A 20,242-nucleotide genomic window follows, 5' to 3' on the forward strand; every position below is an offset into this window, starting at 1 on the left:
ATCTTGGAAAAATTGGAGACATTGATTATGAATGGACTCAAGATTGCTGACTAGACCTTAATAGTGAAGGTAGAAGAAGATGATGTTGGAGCATTTTGCCAAAGGAAAACTCCAGAAGATTACATCTACACTTAAATGCAGATTATTAAGACTCCAGGTTTCTGCCCTAATCGGGTTTTTCACCTTAACCCGACTATGTGCGTACATGTTAATGCACTGAGTGTTTCATGCCATTCCCATGGATTGGAAAGCTAGAATAAGTGGAACCTATTTAAAAAAATGGGCTGAGGGATATTTCTAGTATAGACAGAATACTTTCAGTATTCACATACTGTGGGTGGCTGAAAAGAAGGTAAATATCTGGACTACGTTGACAAGCTTTTATTACAAATATTTGTGTACAGTATTTACAGTAGTTTGCCAAATCTGTTTTAATGTGTTTTGTGGGACTGGAGAGTTTGTGGCTTTTTCATCAGGGAGTGAGGCCTAGTTGTTCAGACACATGCTTAACTATGGGGTTTCTGGTTCAACCACTCCGTCTGACTCACCGTTTCACCTTAAACAAATTGAGTGACCCACCTGAGCTAAAATTTTTAAAACATACAATATATCAAAAATTGGAGTGTATGTTAATACTTCAGAGTTTACAGGCTACTGTTTTGTGTTATTCAGTCTTGTGCTTGCCTTCTTACTGTTAAGTCTAATCTGTTTAAGGTAGCAATACAACTCTGCCAGGGGTGCATTTTGTTTCCCCTTACTATTGTTGATATTTTTAATGGACAGTACTGTATATGAAGATGTAGGCTTGTAGCCAAGACTTGGAGAGCTTCCAGTTCAGGACATGAGGGTTGCACATGTTCTGTTTGTGGATTATTTTGTCCTTTTTGGGTCATTTGAATTTGATCTCTGGCGTGCTTTTGTGCAATTCTCATTTGAGTGTGATGCAGTCAGGATATGAGTCAATACCTACAAATATGAAACCATCCAGACACAACAGGATGATGGTAGAGAAGTTGATGCTAATTGCTTGAAGAGCACGCTTCTCAGGTCAGTTTGCAATACGTTTCCATGCTCAGTTGGAATATGAACAATCAATGCTTGTGTGGGGGCACTGTGGTGTGCTTAGGGAGAAGCCACCCTACTGGACAGATGGAAAATTTATCTGTGCAGGCAAACTCAGAGAGACTGCATGGTTCTTGGTTTGTTTATTTAGTGGTTTGTTTCCCTTTGTGTTCATCTCTTCCTGTAGTTTATTTTGTTTAAACATATAATTTTTGTTTACATTTTGATCTGTTTGGTGTTACTATATAAATGGAGGGTTGCTATGAGGGCTCCTGTCAGTTACATCATTTTTAATCTATGTGGTTGGGTTTTAAATAGGACAGAAGAACAAAAATAAAAACAAAAATAGGACAAAAGCAAAATGGGACATGTTGCTACCATATTTCCATAAAAATAAGACTTCTTGTTGTTTTATATATGAATGTACTTTCTGAATATGAATGTATTCATATTAATGAAAGTTTAATCATAAAATACCTTATTAGAATTTTCAGTACTATTGGTGTAGAAAAGTCAACATCGATCAACAGCTCCCTGCTGTACTAAAATCATATTTTAGATTAACATGACATACAGTATGCTACTGTATAGTGTGTTAAGATACTATAGCCCAACAAATTCACATAAAAAAAAAATCCCAAAACTTGCACTCTGATTCTAGATGAGAGAAAAAAAATGTAGCTGTTCTTATTTGGTGGATAATTAGCTGGTATTATTTTTCTTTTATTCTACATTCATAAAAGCACAACAGCATGGTTTTTACATTCATAAGACATTTAGAAATATTTCTGCTTTTGCTAGAGATTTAAATGCTTAACTCTCTTGTTGATTTCATTATATTTTGAACTTTCTCTGTGCAGTTTTTCCCTTTCGTTGCATCTTATTAATGGCTACTAAAAATGAGCAGAGCAGACACGCTGGCAAACAACACGGAATAATCAAGGGCTGCAACTACTTTAGCATCAGATCCACTAATTAGTAAATAATGGATTAATAAAATAATTAGAACACCTAGAAAAGTAGAATGAAAATCAAGATGAAAATATTGTTAAGAAAAAAATTCATTATTCCCATATAACTGCTTGGTACATTTTAATAAATATATATATAGGTATAGATATAGATATATATAGAGAGAGATGTTGTTTTACCAAACTTAGTTTTCTAATTTCTATATTGTTCCCAAAACACAGAACTTGGGAAATAACACGTCACTTAATTAGCCCAGGAGTCCAATTAAAAACAGAAGCTGGTTGGAACAAAAACCTGCCGCCACAGTGTTCCCCCAGGATCGAGGTTGGGAAACACTGTTCTAATGAATATATACAAATGCATGTTGACATATTGTATATAAAGATTTGTAAAATGTGATAAATGCCATATTAGAATTTTCAGGAGTACTAATGTAGAAAGGTAGTCACTCAAGAGTCCCATTCTGTGCTGAAATTATATTTTATGAAAGCATGTTTGCTGTAGGTGTGAGTATTTTGCCAGGAGGATGCTGAGCAGACTTGGTCATTTAAACAGATCAGAAGTAAGTTGTAAATGCCAGCAAAGGGTCGAAACCAAGAAGTCAAAATGCTATCACTAAAGCCCAAACACTAACCAAACTCGAAGTCTAAAAGAAAGTACCAAAGTTTTCAGGGCCAAGAATATCATTAACAAGCACACCTTAATTCTTTAGAAACTCCAATCTCAGGTGATGCTTATCCTTAAGCAAACACTTTTTTTTTTCTTATCATTGCCTTTGTGACGCAGTCTTCACGTACCTTCTGAAGCCACCTGCCCAAGCAATCTACTGTCATGTCTGTCATAAATGATAATAGTGAGTTGTCAACTTTTTCCCTATATATTTTTGTTGAATTGGTTAATGTAATCTTTTGCGACTTTCCTTACTATGCAATTTCCCCTTGGGATTAATAAAGTATCTATCTATCTATCTATCTATCTATCTATCTATCTATCTATCTATCTATCTATTTATCTATCTATCTATCTATCTATCTATCTATCTATCTATTTATCTATCTATCTATCTATCTATCTATCTAAAAGTATTTTGGTTCTTGCTTGCGCCTACATCTTGTCTTTTGCTTCCCAGTTACTCTGTGTTTTTAAATTAAGTACATCCTTCTTTGTCTTTTTTATTAAAAATGTATTTTTTAAATTTGTTTTAATGTTTTCACTGTATTCTTCAGGTTATTGATTTTCTGAAAGGTGAACCATCGGTACAGTTGTTATGGGTGAGCCAAACTAGTGATAAGAGGGGAAAGTATTCAAGACCAGGAAATGAAGGCAAGTCTTAAAGCAAAACGAGAGTCAAAACCGGTATGGCAGAGGGATCAGAAGGTTGAAACCAAAAACATAATAGTTAAAAGGGACATGCAAGAGAATTGAAACCAGAGAAACAGACTTAAGAGGTGCAAAGGGTATTGTTGTTTTTTTTTTTTTTTTTTAATTTTATTTTTAATCCAAGCCGAGAGCGGAGAGTCATGCTGATATTTACCATGTCATGCCGATGACGTCACATGCTACTGTGTTTGAAAGGAAGGTACTCTTCTAGCAACCAGTCACGTCTTCAACTAATATACTGCTTGGTGTTCTGTCTATAAAGTCCATTTTTTCTCTCATTAGACCAGTCTTTTTCCTCACGCTATCAGAGTCCTTTAAATGTTGTTTGGCAAGATTGGCTGCAGCCCATAAACATCTGATTGATGGAGTGCTGGTTGTCCTTTTTAGTGACTGATGGTTCTCTCATTTCAACACAGGACTTTTGTAGCTCTGTTAGAGTGACCATTGAGTTCTTGGTCACCTTCCTTGCCCGGTTACTCATTCTGGCCAGAGAGCCAACACTACAAATAGTCTTGGTAGTTCTAAACTTCTTTAATTTAATGATCATTGAGGTCATTGTGCTCCTGGGTACACTCAAAGATTTAGAAATGCTTTTATCTCCTTTCTCTGATCTATGTCTAACCACAGTTTGATCAAAGAGGACCACAGAGGAGTTCTTGGAGTTCGTGGCTTGATTTTTGTCCTGACATTCAGTGTGAATTGTGGGACTTTATATACCCAGGTGTGTTCCTTGATAAATGATATCCAGTCAATTCATTTTGCCACAGGTGAACTCCAGTCAAGTTTTAGACGCATCTTGTGGATATTTAAAGCAAACAGGATGCACCTGAGCATAATTTGGAGTGACACATCAAAAGGTCTGAATACTTCTAGAAATGAGACATTTCACTTTTTGATTTTTATTACATTTACAGACCTTTCTGAAAACATGTATTTACTTTTTCGTTATGGGTTTTTCATTGTATATTGTTGGGTAAAAAAAAAATTAAAAATTTTTCAATATAAAATTAAATCTACAACAGTAGAGTGAACAGAAAGTGATGGTGTCTGAATACTTTCTGAATCCAATGTACATTACCAGTCCATCACACAGCCCACTTACTCTTCTTCCCATATTTACACAAGGCATTTAGGATATGCTAAGAAACCAAAAATTTCTTTTTAAAACAAAGTTAACTTCAGAAAGTTAATTCTAAGAAAGTGTAAACTGTATAATGAGAATGCAGTTTTTTTGGGAGTGGTAAGCATTTCAAGCTTTTTTTCCATGAACTATGACAATTCCCTTGACAATCTCTAGCCATAGAGTGTCACTCTTACTCCATGTCTGAGCTTTTCCCACATTTTACAAAGTACTGTCCAATTACTAATGCTTACCCTCTTCATTATTTGTTTTCCTAGTGGCTGGAGACTTAAGCCAGTCAATATTTCTGAGAAATAAGGTTAAGTATGAGGTATGAAACTTCAGCCTCTGAGCAGCTGCATCTTGCGCTTTTGAAGCCGATTAGCGCATGCTGTGCGAAGTGTAAGGCACATTTGAAAAGAACATTCCCAGTGGAAATAACTTGAGCTGACACTTACAACAAACGGACATACAAAACTTTACGCTCTGATTCTAAGATGAGAAATGACTCTCAAGGAATTTGGAGCTGTTTTGTTTTGGTGGTAGGCAGAAGGGCATCAAAATCACATAAAGCAATTGTGCAGGTGAAGGGTAGAGAATGAAGCTACTTACTCCATCAATTTCCTAAATCCGCTTATACCAGTTTAGGGTTGCATTATGTGCAAGACAAAAAACAGATCTTGGCACGTGCCAGTTGAAGTTAGTTAATGTGTATGACTAAATGCACACATTAAAGTGAAGACTTTTTATTGTTATTTTTCTGTTGAAACATCTGAAATTGGTGATTTCATTCCTGGTAATTTTCTGTTTTAACTAAATAAGAAATAATAAAAATGGCATCACTTACATTTGTTTTTTGCAAAGTAATTTACAAGTCAGCGCAGTGATTAGCACTGCTGACCCACAGCTCTGAATCCTAACCCAGTCACAGTGTCAATAAGTGTCCTATCTGTAATTTATTTTTCTTGGGTACTCCAGGCCTTTAATGACCTCTTGGGCACAGCCAACAGCAGTGTGTCTGTTTGCAGAGAGAGTGTTGACCTTGTCGAGAGGTTAACTTACCTTGGCATTGACATTCATGTCTCTGGTGACTCTTCCTATGAAGTCTGTAGATGGATTGGGAAAGCATGGGGGGGATCATGAGGTCGCTGGAAAGGCGTGTATGGTGCTCCCAATATCTAAGCAGAAGGATGAAGGTCCAAGTCTCTAGAGTCCTGGTGCTTCCTGTCTTACTATATGGTTGTGAGACATGGACGCTATACAGTGACCTGAGATGAAGACTGGACTCCTTTAGCACTGTGTCTCTTCAGAAAATCCTTGGGTACCGTTGGTATCACTTTGTGTTGCTCATGGAGTCCTGAATGAAGCACATTACCTGCATTGTGAAGGAGTATCAGTTATGGCACTACGGTCATTTTGGGCGATTCCCGGAGGGTGATCCGGCTTGCAAGATCCTCATTATTGAGGGCCGAGGTGCTGGACCAGGCAAAGGGGTCGCCCATGTAACACTTGGCTGCGGCAGATAGAGGGTCATTTCCAGAGGGTGGGACTGGACCGTGTGTTGGCCTGGGGGGTTGCCAACCGGGATCCCGAGTTGTTTCGTCGTGTAGTGGGTGCGGCAACACACTGTACCAGTGCATGCTCTCCAACTTGACTTGACTTGACTTGTACTCCGAATTCACTTTGTTTTTACTACGTAAAGCCACTTTTTCTGACCCAGGATGCCCTTGTTGAATCTTTTATGCAGATATAGTGTAAGGACTCAGTATAGCAGCAAGTAATTAAGGACAGTTGCAGATGTCAGTTTTTTAGAGGATATGACAATTGTCACTTTCATGAAACGTTTTGTGTTTGACTTATTTTTGAATTGTGATGAACATTTAAAGTCAACTTCCATGTAAAGTTCTCATGAATTTCTTCTCTGGCGCTTGGCATAAAAGGTACTTTCAGATCTTGTACTGTCCCCATCCATGTTCATCCTCTGTTTCTTGTTAACATGAATGATCTAATGAGGGACAAGATGGAATTACCTAGTGCTCCTTGATTTGTATACTCTCTCCACATAAAGCTAACAGTGAGTTACAAAGTTTTCTTATGTGGCTTATAAATCTTTCTGTGGTATTACTGCGTGACCAAACAGCACTGTTATGAGCTGGCATTGTTTTTATTTTTGTCAGACTGTACTTGGAATATTTTAGCTGTTTAAATGGTTGTTATGGAGTTTTTGTTGGTGAATAGTAGTGTTTATCTCTGAAATTTGAATATGCTGTATTCACCAGTGACCTCATTTGACGGATATTTTCGTGGAAATTCGCCATATGACCAGCTTAGATAAAGTTTTTGTTTAAAGTACCCCCTGATGAATTACAAGGCCAGGAAGACATCACAGAGCTGTAGCAGAACAATGCTGGATGGAACAGCCCCTTGAGTATACAACACTGATCCTAGTAGTGAGCTAAAAGTCAGCTGAAAACACGTGAATACATTTAAACACGAAATGCACACACAGAAGTGAACTGGCAATCTGTCAATGTATTTGTGTCTTAAACGTAATGTTTTTTTGGACTTTTACGTGGCCTGTGTGTAATACATGAGTCTACCCCTTTAACAATATTACACAGTTAATGCAAACAGGAAGGAGTGAGAATCCATGTGGTTTAGTGTTGTGCTTATTTGGAAGTAGCAGCAGTGAATGAACAAAAAGCATCAGGTTAAAAAAACAAAAAACAAAACAAAACTGTACTTTTTGGTTCCAGAGAGGTGAATACATACTTTCAAGTCTGTGGAGAGGCAGTCTTAGTTCATTCAAGCTTCCTATCTGAAAGACATTTTATTCTTCTGCTGTATAATTCTGTTGATTTTTTTTTTTATCTCAGAGCGGCATGGTGGTAAATTGGTTAGCCCTGCTGCCTCACAACTCCAGACATCTTTTTGGTCACAATAATCAGTTCAACATAGTTGGCGGACTTTCCCTAGCTGTCAGGGACACTTAAAAGACCATTGCACCATTTTAATCCCCTCAAAACTAGTTCAGCTTCTCTTTTCCCATTTACTTCAGTGCATTGTGCTGACTTTGGTAAAGTTCCTGAAAAATACCATGATTTTGCTGAAGTTGAGGCAAAGCAAATTCAGTTAGGTGTACTTGTCACCAGTGAGGAATCAATTTGTCATGTTTATTTTTAGATTGGCTGGCAGTTTAACCTTGCTGAAATGTTTGCTGCATTTCTGCCAACATTTTGTTTACTCATCATGATGCTGGTCCTGGTTGTCAGAGGGTCACAACGTCGGGCATCAATTATGTGAAAGAGTTAAAGGGTTCCCTTAGAGCCATTCTGTATCAGAGTTTGTGGATAACTCTCTAAAAGACTTTCCTCATAACTTATTTTGTTCAAAATCATTTGGGTAACGACGTCTTGCAACAAATGTTTTTGATTCTTGTGAATTGGTTTAGTTTTGGTGAAAGAGCAGCCTGACCTCCTTGTTTCAAACTTTAATTACAAATCTTGTTTACTGGTCATTCACTCCAAAAACTATCTCCCCTTTTCAAAATGGTACACTCTCCTATTTACATTTTTCAGGTAAGGTAAGTTTTGAGGTAAGGTATTTATATTCACTAATCATGGTGCGAAGCATGAAGTTAATTAGCACATGCAAGTAAGATTATCACTGTACTGTATATAAATGACAGTGACGCCATATAACTCAACTTCAGCACACTCTTCTATCTGTTAAATGTATTGAGTCAGTCAAGACTGGAGCTATTAAATTTCATAAAACTACATATCCACAGGCTGTTAGCTGCATGATCTCAACCTTAATAATTATCTGTACCAATTTGCAGACCCAAGTGTGTTTTGTGTTAAATTGGCTGATTGTGGGCTGCTGTTTATGGATAGTTAAATGCATATGTTCAAGTGTTATTTATATAAACTGCCCTAAATCAGATTCCATGCAACTTACATTGTTATTGCAATAAAATGTTTACTTTTACATTATTTTACGTTTCATCCATTATTGCAAAGATGAATAGGTTAGTTGGTTTATTGATTCTAAACTGCTCTTGTTTGAGGTAACTGGCTCTCTCTGTCCAGGGTTGATTCCAGTCTTGCATTTGGTTCTGTGGAGAGGACCTCTGGCTTTTAGTGACCCCAAAATTTCATTAAATTGTTCAGATTGAGACACTTAAAACTACATTGGTACTGTTGACAGGTTTAGTGATTTACCTTAACCGTGGTCACTTAATGTGGAAGGGATTTAACAAGCAGTTTATGGCTTACAGTCCTGTGCTTTAGTCAGAAATCCACATTTATCATTCTGATGTTTTTACTTCACCATGTTGGCATAATTAGTAATTAAGTATTAAATTAATAATTATTACTTTTTATTTGTTATGGCTTCAGATGTATACTTACTGACATATGCTGCATTTTTGGGCAGATGCAGTATATTTAATTCCATGTGGATTAGCTTGGTCTACAGAATTTCTTTCTTTTTTTACTTCATTATCTGCTAAAAACAAAACATTCAATACATTGTTAATCCAGTCTACTTTGATTGTGAATATTCCAGCTTGTCTGTGCCAAGTCTACGGTTCAATGTCCGGTCACCTGAATTTCACAATTTAGCACTTCTAATGCGATATGCAGCACTCTTGTTGTTTACAGGGGCCTTAGCTTGAAGCCCCAAACATTGCCTGGCTCATTATTCCCTTAGGGAGGTTATGACCTTGACTGTCAGACCGGAACTGCTCACTAATTAAGCTCCTTGTTTTGGCACTGGAAGTGTCATGTCTGCTGGACTTCCTACCAGGATCAATGCTGCTCACTTGTCATAAATGTCCAATAAAAAATCCAGAGTTGTGCTAAAGGCTGGCTGGCTGTTGAGTGTAAAATGATACATGACCTGCACCATTGAGGCTTTTTAAATGTTATGTGATTCAGCATATTTTAACCTTTATGGTGCTATAGTATCAGTGTAACACAGCTATTATATATTATTGAAAAGATTTTAATATTGGTAAACTATCAAACCTAAACTAATGCAGAATTTTTTTAGATCTGTTTTGAGAGTTGTTTCATAATATCTTTCAAACCTTAGAGACATTGAAATATTTAAATTGAATTATATTGCAGAAAGAATGTGAGTTTTTCTTTTACTTCACTCATAGTCAGACAGGCCTGGGTCATGGACAAATCTTTGTTTTATCAAAACCAAAATGACTAAACAAGGCACTATTGTGAAATATTTCCACGCAATGCACAAAAAGGGGGGCAGGCCGCAATAAACTCACAAAAGGCCAGACCTGTTCTTATTTAAGTTTGGATCCACAGGATTGGCCTCTGCTCAGTCAGCCTAACCCCAAACTCAAATGGAAGGTTTCTCTGGCATACCCAGGCCCAAAATACAACTCAGGCTGTTAAATAATAAAGGTCTCAAAATGTTCACAAAAACCTCTCATCCAACACAAACTTATATCAAAGAATTTTTAAGGAGATTCCATTGAATGACAAAAACAGAGGGCAAGGCAAAAAGGAGCAGAAATTAGGTTTTGCGTAAAGCAAATACATCCAATAAGCACAACAGTACTTTGTGGGAGTCAAAAGCCAGAGAATCCAATAATGAATAGAAACAAGTTGAATCAAAAAGAAAACATAATAACCACTACTATGCTGAAGGTGTTGAAACATCCTAAAGCTTCGGCTTAAGTACTGCTTTGACCGAAATCAGAGCTACGTAATTAGGTGGTCCGACCTTCTTAGACTCTACATGCAGGAGGCATGGCAGAACACAAGCTGCACTACATAGAAACAAAATAACTAAGAAAATCATAAAATTACAACAATTCAAAGACAAAACCAAAAACAAAATTAATATCACAATATACAAAATTATGTATAAAAAAACAGACAGCCTACATAAGCAAAAAAATAAACTTAAGCCAGAGCAAAAACCTTGACTAAATCATAACTGACACAATAAAAATGAGAAAGTCATGAAGCCAAAAATGACATCCAAAATCCCTCCTAAAGAAACACTGTATTCAAAAATGATATTTGCATGTATTATTTACCATGCATTGATGGCAGAAATGGAGAAAATCTTTTAAACTCTTTTTTAATGAAGAACACCGATCGCAAATTCTATGATGAAATGAGCATCAATGGAGATTCAATAACAGCAAACAATATCAAAACATGCAAGCAAAAATGTTACAATTACTCATATCACATAATCCAAACTTCAGGCATCCAGTTGAATGCTCACAAATTCCCAAATGCATGTATTTGGCCTAAAATATTATTAACTAAAACAATACCAAAAAAAAGCCACTTCAAAGAAAATGCTGCCATGCACAAGAGGAACGTGATAAGAAATCAAGCTTTTAAATTGAAAACACATAATATTTCATTTGTAAAAGTGTAAACATAATATAAATAAATATTAATCTATTTTCTCTGCCTAGATTTTACATTTGTAGGTGCACAAGGATTAGAGCATATCAGACAGCTTCTGGCATGATGCAGGAATTACATCTGTATTGGGTATCTGTGTCTCCATGGGTGGAACACCAGAGTTATAAAATGCAGGAAAGGTAAAAAACAGAAATTTTTTCAAAACTGTAGTTCAGCACCATGTATAAGAACATAAGAAATTTCACAAATGAAAGGAGACCATTCAGTCCATAAAGCTGAATTGCTTAGCTATGCTGTTCAAATATCTGTTTACATGTTGCATAATACAATAAAATGCATAATACAGCCACTTAACCCATATTAACATGGTAAACATCTGTTATTGTGACTCTTTTCTTACCGTTCATTCTAAAGCCTGTTTATATGTTATGTGTATCATGAATTAATAAGTGTAAAGATCCTGATTAATAATTCAAACAAGTCGCACCTTTGTAAAGGAAGGCAAAACATTTGCTTTACACAAGTTAATCGAACTTAATGACAAGTCTTGAAAAATGACTGCAGTCATACACTACTTTTGAGTTTAGTAGCTTTTGCTAACAACTTCATGCATTATACAGGGTACCTCTATGCTTGCATTCTTCTTGTCCAAATAAAGTTTAATAAAAGAGTTCAGTCTGCCTTAAAGAACTAAAGTGTTTTCTTTCAAGTCAAACATCTTTTTATGTTTTCAGGGAAATAGTTCAGTCATAGCACAGAATGAGTTAGCATTTGCTGCTTTTCTTCCAAAATCAGTTAGGTGGCAACAGCTTTGGAATTTAGAGTGTGTTGTATGAAGTGTATGACAGAGATTAAAAAGAAATGAGTGAGGCCACTGCAAACATTCAGCTTGATGACTTTGACAATTAAAATAAACAGCTCTACAATTTACTTAACATGAGGGCTTTAGCTGCCACATTTAGGTAGTTAATGTCTCAGTTACTTCTTGGGGCCTGCATTTAAACATAATTAAAACCCTGGCAAGATTACGACATGCACTTCTTATAGTTGTCATTAAATGGCTACTTGGCTTTAAGCATGGTTGGGTCAAGAGAAGATGTGGTGAGGAATGACAACTGAACTTACTTTATGTATTGTGCTCTGCATGGACATTCAGGTCTGTTTTTTTAATATACAGTACATAATAACATTGCTAAAGTTAAGATGAATAAATGAATTTGGGCAAAACTATAGAACATTCTTCTGGACACTGCCCCATGTATTAGCATTTACAGATGCTCTGTTTCTCTCTATTTCTCTTTTTACAGTTTATTTAGAATCATTATTAATTGTTTAAGTGCTATTAATTAGTAATGTTAAGATTTAGCCTCTGGCTTGTTACCATACATTTTTGAATACATTTTTTAACCTAAACTGAAGAGATGCTGCTATCAATGCAGGCCCGTGCACCGGCCTACCTCAACTGTCTCTCAGACTGTCAGCAATGTTGCGAAATGTCACACAGTCACCATAAAAGTTCAGATGACTGCCTAAACCTAACCCGAATGTGTGATGTATTAAAAAATTGCTGTAGTTACTTGGTAGTACTGTGATCACTGCAACCTAAAGAGCCATGTTACACTCCTTTGGAATAGCTGCTCATCCATAAATGAAATTGGGCGAAAGGGCAAATATTCGGAGCAAGGATAACAGTTACAAGCTCGTCTGGAGATGGAAGAAGTGAAGATCCGGAGCGAGGACTAAAGTAAAGTGGAAGGGATTCAGAGCTGGACTGAATTCATATAATGAGAAATATTCTATTATTTTCATATAAGTTGTTTGAACTGTTACATCTCATAGCAAGTTATGGCAAGCTCAGGTACTGTAATATTTGGGTACTGCAGAAAACTGGCTTACATTTCTTATTTCAGATGCTATTTTAATGCTAAATAGGTTTGATCAGACTGAGTCGAAAAAGCAGAAGGAGGACTGGAGATTTTTGTGAATGTGCAGCAATGAAAAAGGAAACGCAGTACAATTAAACCTAAATGTGTGATCCAGGCATTAAATTGTCTATGTCACTGCCAGAGAAAGTAAGTTACATTACCCTGGCTGACTCAGCAATGTAAATGATTCACTCCGTACCAATGTCTTTTTGATGATTCATTCTTAATGCTGGTAACTTTAAACAATGAATCAAGGCCTATTAGACCTGTTCTTTTTGTGGACATTTCTCTATCCAAATATTAGTATCTTTAAATATAAACCTGTGGCAGAATCTGAGCAGGTCTGACCTGATCTTACTGCCACCTGCAAGCCTATATTGACAGTGGCTACTCTTTGTTATCCAAGCCAGAAGTTTTATGTGAGTTTGCGTTTGGGGAGGGCTGTTGTAGTTTGCTTTTATTATAATTATGTTATTTGGAGCTTCTGTGAAATTTTAATTTCCCCTTGGGGGCAAATAAAGTATTATCTATCTATCTGTCTAACATTACCCTTGTTTCAGATTTCTTCCTATCTATATGATTTAATGTAGAGTAAAATGATTTTTTGATCAAAGGGATATTTTTTACTTCACTGTCCTAATATTTATTCAGGAGCTGCTAAACCTGGAGCTGTTGTGTGGAAATTTGACTGGAGTTTCCAAATGATTTTGAAGATCTACACATTTCCTTTCAAAATCCTTATTATGACAAGAGAAACACACTGATAAAGTGTTAGGGTCCATGTTGGATGTCCCATTTAATGGCTACATGCCAAACGAAAAAACAACCACAAAAATACAAATACTCGGACTATGGTGTGAGAAAGGCTCTTGACGAGGTTAGCTCCGTTTCTGGCATGGTCTGGTATTACATGACTTTTGGTTTGGTAATCGTTTATATAGCTGTGGAAGTGGGACGAGGTGGGAATTCTCTTGTTGGACTGGAAGTGGCATCAGATGTTCTCCTAAATGTTTTTGTCCATTCAGTGTTGAAAGAGAGGAAGGTAGTTAATAGCTGAGTTACACACCACTTCTTCCTAATCTTACATACTTATGCAGAAACCCTTGAAATGCTCCCTGATCAAATGAGGCTGGCATTATTTTATTGTTATATAGGAATCATGTAGTAACAAAGGATTTGTAGATGATGCCGCTATGGGTCCTTTCTCCACTTCAGGGATTTTGTAAGATGTGTGACGTGCAAAAGAAGAGTGATGTTGTACAAAGTGAGGTTCACTTGGGACTTCATGAGGGAGATTATTGCTTCATTGCAGTGCATGTTGCGATGCATCAGTGGGTCGGCTATGAAGAGTGATGTTGTGCTTATGTGGCACGATTACGAGTTCATGGCAGAGATTATTGCTTTGATGCAGTGCATAGTGTGGCGCACCGGGGAGGTGATTATAAAAGTGATGTAGTGCAAAGTACAGTGCTCCATCTTTAAAGTCCAAACTGCTTACAGGTTTGTAAGATGGTGCCAGTGCTTGTGGTCAACAAATTAGCTACAAAAAGTTCCTGAGTCTCTAAAAAGTCCCTTGTTCCTGAAAGAAGTTCCTGCACTGGGAAAGCACCTTATAATGGACTATAAAATGGGAATGTACAACTATGGAACAATATTGGAGAAAATCCTGTTAGGCTTAGAAAGTTTTTCTAACTGTCCTAAATAAGTGATTATTGTTGTAAGAATTCTAGCTGACTTACTGTTATCATTGAAGTAGTGCTATAAGATTACCAGTGTAACAAAGGTGTTTTATACAGACTTTTGTCTATGTGCTTTAAAGTATGCAGATGCTCCTCTAGGAAATATCTATACTAATAAAAGGCAAAGCCCTCACTGACTCACCTATGGTTCTGCATGTGAGTCGATGGCTGCTGCTGAATTGTTCGGTTGTCGCTTTCAAGTGTACTGAGATGGCCAAATATTTTACACCTTTGGACAACCGCCAATGCCTCTTAAACATCTTAAATTTCACAGGTGACAGTAGTGGACACTTTGATGTTTATGAATGTTCAAACTCTCAAAAGCTGGATGCGAAGTTATCGATGAAACCGGTTGTATGCTTACAACGCTTGACAGATGCCGAATGTCACTTCAACACAACAAGTCCTACAAATACTGTCGTAATTGAAACAAACCATGAAACTCAAACCGATTATGACAGCAGCAATCCAAGCTGTGAGATCTGAGGAAAGATTGCTTTTCACATGGCTTTTCACTGTACGTTGCATACTCAAGAGTAAGCTCAGTGCACAGCTTGGTCATATTACAACCGGAGGGCCGAACTGACAACGTGGTATACAAAGAGATCCTTAACAAATAATTATTGGTATATTTTCCCTCAGTTTAAAAAGGTTTACTTTTCTTCTTAATAAAAATTTTAAGGCAGTACTTCGCCGCTGCAAAGCGCGGGTATTTTGCTAGTCATGAATATTTCCCATTATTAATGTATAGTTCATCCTACTTTATCTTTTAAGAACAATGTGCTTGCCTACTATTTTCATGTTATCATCTATATGCTAAAGATCCATCCATCCATTATCCAACCCACTATATCCTAACACAGGGTCTCCTGGAGCCAATCCCAGTCAACACAGGGCGCAAGGCAGGAACAAACCCCAGGCAGGGCACCAGCCCATCACAGGTCACACACACACACTAGGGACAATTTAGGACCGCCAATGCACCTAACCTGCATATCTTTGAACTGTGGGAGGAAACCGGAGCACCGGGAGAAAACCCATGCAGACATGGGGAGAACATGCAAACTCTACACAGGGAGAACCTGGGAAGCGAACCCAGGTCTCCTTGTTAAATACATCTCTATATATATATAAAATCCACTGTCTGTCTGTCTGTATATCTGTCTGCTTTTCACGAGAAAACTAATTAACGGATTTGAGGTTTTTTTTTTCCCCCAATAATTTGCTTGAACATTCTAGTTGATTTTGCGACTTCTCTCATTACGCCATGTATCATAGTTTGCTTGCAGTACAGATTTGCATGAATCTGAGAGACATGCAGCGGGCCGAGGGGAGGAGGGCGGGTCCCTCCTCACTCACGCGCCAGCCTCGGGGTGTTTCTTACTTCCGCTTAGCCAGTGAACGAGAGAACTACATAACGGATTTAGATCGGGTTTTTTTTGTATAATTTGCTTGAATGTTCCGGTTGATTTTGTGACTTCTCTCATCACGCTAAGTATCATAGTTTGCTTGCAGGAGTGATATATTCACGCTAATCCGAGACAAAGGCTGTGGGCCGAGGGGAGGGAGAAGGTCATGTCAGGAGTAGGGAGCTGGGCAGGGCCCTTCTCATTGTCCTGTTTCACTACTACTAGGCTGGTTGGCTAGTTTATTATATATTTGCTGGGCTCCTTTGTATATGATTGCCAAAGTGTACTAAGGAAATGTGAACAAGAATCTGTCATCAAGGTTTATTCCTTAACAACAAGCTGAAATGGATGGATAAAAGTGAATGCCATTCATGTACGAAAATGACATGAGTGGGCAAGGCAAAAGCTATCTTCAAAAAATCTGGAGATAGTTAGAAATGTTTGTAGTTGTGAAGAATTAGAATGTCAGAGATGGTAGAAAGTAGAACAAGTAGAGCAAGTAAGGGAGCTTTTTATAAGTAGCACATGAAATTCAAGTGTGTGCTGTTAAAGTTGTCGCCAAGTAGTAGGAGAAATCTCAAGCATAGTGGAGAAGGATGCAAGTAGTCCTTAAAATGCATTATCTAGTCCAATGTCTGCTACAAGTCATAAGAATGGCAGACTATTTTGGTGATAGCAGTAGTGTAACTGCACTATGCAGGGGTCAGTCTTTTCCACTTCATAGCAAGTTGGGGTATACTCTAGCTGATGGCCTAGTATTATTGCATGTGCCTTTTAAGTGTTGCAGCAGTAATCCTAAGGTGTCTGATTCTTCAGTATTTTGTTTCAGATTGTAATGAAAACTAAAACCACCAATCACATTTCTAGAAGCTATGTGAGGATTATACTGAAGTGCTAACATTTTAAACATATTTCACAATAGTGTAAAAGTAATCTTTTTGCACAAAAGTGGATGGATAAAGGAAAGAAATAAGCCACTTAAAATCAACAGGTGCTAATTTCCCAAAATTTGGAAATTTCTATTCTTGAAATGTAATTAAAGAATGCATTATTATTATAGAAAAAACAGCCAGCCTTGCATATTCTCCATCTGGTTTAGGGGCTCTGCTGTAATTTCTTTCCCACAGTTTAGACACTGTGCATTCTGTGCATTTGTGAAGCCAGATGTCTTTCAAGGAATCTTTTGTCACGGTTAGTTTCCAGCATGACTTGTTTTTTCTGCTTGTGAGAACCCGGTAGGGGTTATAAAAAGGACATCAGTAACTTTGCCTTCCCTGCAAACCCCCTGCATGAAGAGATGTACTTTGAATTTTATACTAGACTTTACCACTGGGCTCAATTCTTTGGCCTGTTATTTGACTAGTTGTAGCATATAATGAAATTATTTCTTCTCAAAAATATTTCAAGTGTTTCTCTCTGTTGTTGATTTTTTATTCAATTTAATAGCCCAATTAAATGAGACATCTTTTTTTCATACTTTTCCCCCTGCTTATGAAATACCCAGAAAAGAGCCCTTGATTACAATGTTTAGATTTTGGTATATTTTGTCTTTTGTTGTCTTCAAAAAATGTGTTATGCATTAGTTGATTGGTTTATGTTCAGGTCTGATTATATTTAACCAATGAATTTTATTCTTTAAAGCATGTTATTTTATTAACAAAGTATTACTGGAACAAGGAGAATGGCACTTGCATGAAAAACACAGCATGAATAAGTGAAATTACAGTGCCCACCATAATGTTTGTAACAACTGCCGTCACAGAAATCAGGGAGACGGGGTGGGTGGGGGACAGGGTTGGCGGCTGCTTGTAGAAAAAATGTCGGTTCTGCATGGTGTGACCAAAATGTATGTAGACTCCTTTAAATTAAAGTCTGCAATGTACACTTTAATCGCATCTGAATTGGTTTGATTTGTAATTTTAAACTGTGGAGCAAAGGGGTAAATCAAGGAAAAATGTGTTCTTGTCCCAAACATTGCAGATGGCACCATATATGGATCCAAATGTTGATTTACAGAACAACTTTCATGATTTAATTAACTTTACATGATCTGTAAGTGGACAAAATAATGCTAAATTGAAGATCTTATGGTGTAAGCTAATATTGGAGCAAAAAAAAGTTAATAGTTTTGCATATGATGTCAAGAATGTTTCTAATATGCTAGATCATGGGTATTGGAGTTTGCTTCTGGTGGGCCACAGTGGCTGCAGTTTCTTTGTTCAAACTCAGTTGCCCAGTTGCTTAACTAGAGGCCGATCCTTACTGATTACAGACTTATATTATGCGTATGTGCGTAATGCTGCCAGGATAGGTGCTGGTCCCTAAATCAAATTAGGATATTTTGGAATGTAATCTTTTATATAATATATATATATATATATATATATATATATATATATATATATATATATATATATATATGTACATTTTTATATACACTGACTATATACTACAAAAGTAAGACTGCTTGATGAGCATGAAGTGGTTTGCTGGGTAGAATGTCAGCTTTATGATCATTGTCACTGTGAATGCTGGTGAGAAGAAAGCAGCAGCATGTAGCAATTGTGAAATCTGGAGTAAGGTAAAATAAAAAATAAATTAATTTCATTTGTCATCTGATAGGGCACTATAAGTAAAATGAGTTGCCTTAATCAAAACTTAAGGGGGAAAATAATGTTGTCAGCACTGCAACTTGCTGCTGTCTTGTCATTTGAGATATGAATTGAGAAAACTAATACATTCAATCAAGACAGCCTGAAAGTAAAATCTATCACTATGATATGTATGCAAGCAGTGTACTGTGTTTTTGTGTTTTAAATAAGAAGAAATAACATAAAATAGAAGTGTGAATATTTTAACTTGTTCCTGCATGTATCTACTGTAATTGTCAAAAGTCAATAAAGTTCAACACAATAAAAACTTACCGTATTTAACTAGTCTGTGCTCAGTGAAGTCATTGTTTTATGTAGAACCTTGCTACAATCTCTGTATGAAAGTGACAGAATTGTGGCATTGTAGTTAAGTCATTAGACTTTGGGTTATGAGTTGAAATCCTAACTCTTGACACCATGTGACCATAAGCAAGTCACTTCATCTGCCTGGGCTCCAATTTAATTAATTTAGCCAATTATATGTCTGAAATTTTATAAGTCACCTTGGATAAGGGTTTTAAGCAAATTGGAAATCTACGCTATATATATAAAATCCTAAGCCTACAGTAAAAGTGCAACAATTTTATGTGATGTTTTTATGTCACGTTTTTTGTCACGCTTTAAATTGGGATTATTTTAAAACCTACATATATATGTTTGGTATCATTCTTTTCAGAATTTATCGAACTTTAATGTGATGTTGTTAGATTATCCGATTCTTATTCCATTTTTAGATTATAAACTAAAAAATATCAAGAACTCGCGTCCCGCGAGATGAGAGTTTGTGCCAAGAGATTTAACCACGTCCGGGGCGGAAATAAAAGACAAAGAGTAGGACAGCTGCTGTACAGGCTTTTAAATGTTCGAAGTGCTGCACGAGATGCAGGTCAAGCTAGCCAACAGCTGATCAAGCAAACATGAGGTAAAAAAAAATATTTGTTTCCCATTGTATCACCGTTTAAGAGGGAGTTTCGGAGGAGCGACTGCATCTCCTTGGGGTCTGTTCAGCTCCCTTCTTTACAACACGAGTGGATGAAACGCGAAGTGTCTGACGCGTAGCGCAAGCAGGGGGTAAGCCCCCTAGTTCTAACAATAATAATAACCTCAAGGTCCAAATCTTGCATCAGCTACCGGTTGAATAGAATCTGGCTATCCATGACTCCCAACACCGTCAAGTTTGTTTCACTAAACAATACAATTCTTCAGGTTCTGTATAAAATGATATCATAAGGGGCTTCTCTGTTTCTTGGATCCATCTAGGATCACGCATGTATATAATTTGCACTTTAAAGTAACTAATACTACACCTTTTGTTGGTCCTGGTTACATTGGTTTGTCTCTTCATATAGTTGTAGATAGGTGAGTTGCATTAACATCAATTAAATTTAGTTTTATTTATATCTGGTTTAAATTTTCCAGCTGGCAGTAGGCAGATATATAATCCCAACAGACATTTAATTTCCTTTCACAGAGAACATAATTTCATTGCATGTTATAATTAAGAAAGCTCTGTCCCAATCATCCTAACCTACAGTACACCTTTTGTGTTATCGAATAGGAGATTTCTGACT

General features: G+C 36.8%; 1 protein-coding gene across 1 annotated transcript in view; it reads left to right on the top strand.

The window, feature by feature from the left end:
* Positions 1-20,242, top strand: part of LOC120532397 — a 319,948-nt gene that overhangs the window by 28,183 nt on the left and 271,523 nt on the right. The window lies entirely within an intron of this gene.

The sequence above is a fragment of the Polypterus senegalus genome, chromosome 7 (assembly GCF_016835505.1).
Source record: "Polypterus senegalus isolate Bchr_013 chromosome 7, ASM1683550v1, whole genome shotgun sequence".
Classification (NCBI taxonomy): domain Eukaryota; kingdom Metazoa; phylum Chordata; class Cladistia; order Polypteriformes; family Polypteridae; genus Polypterus; species Polypterus senegalus.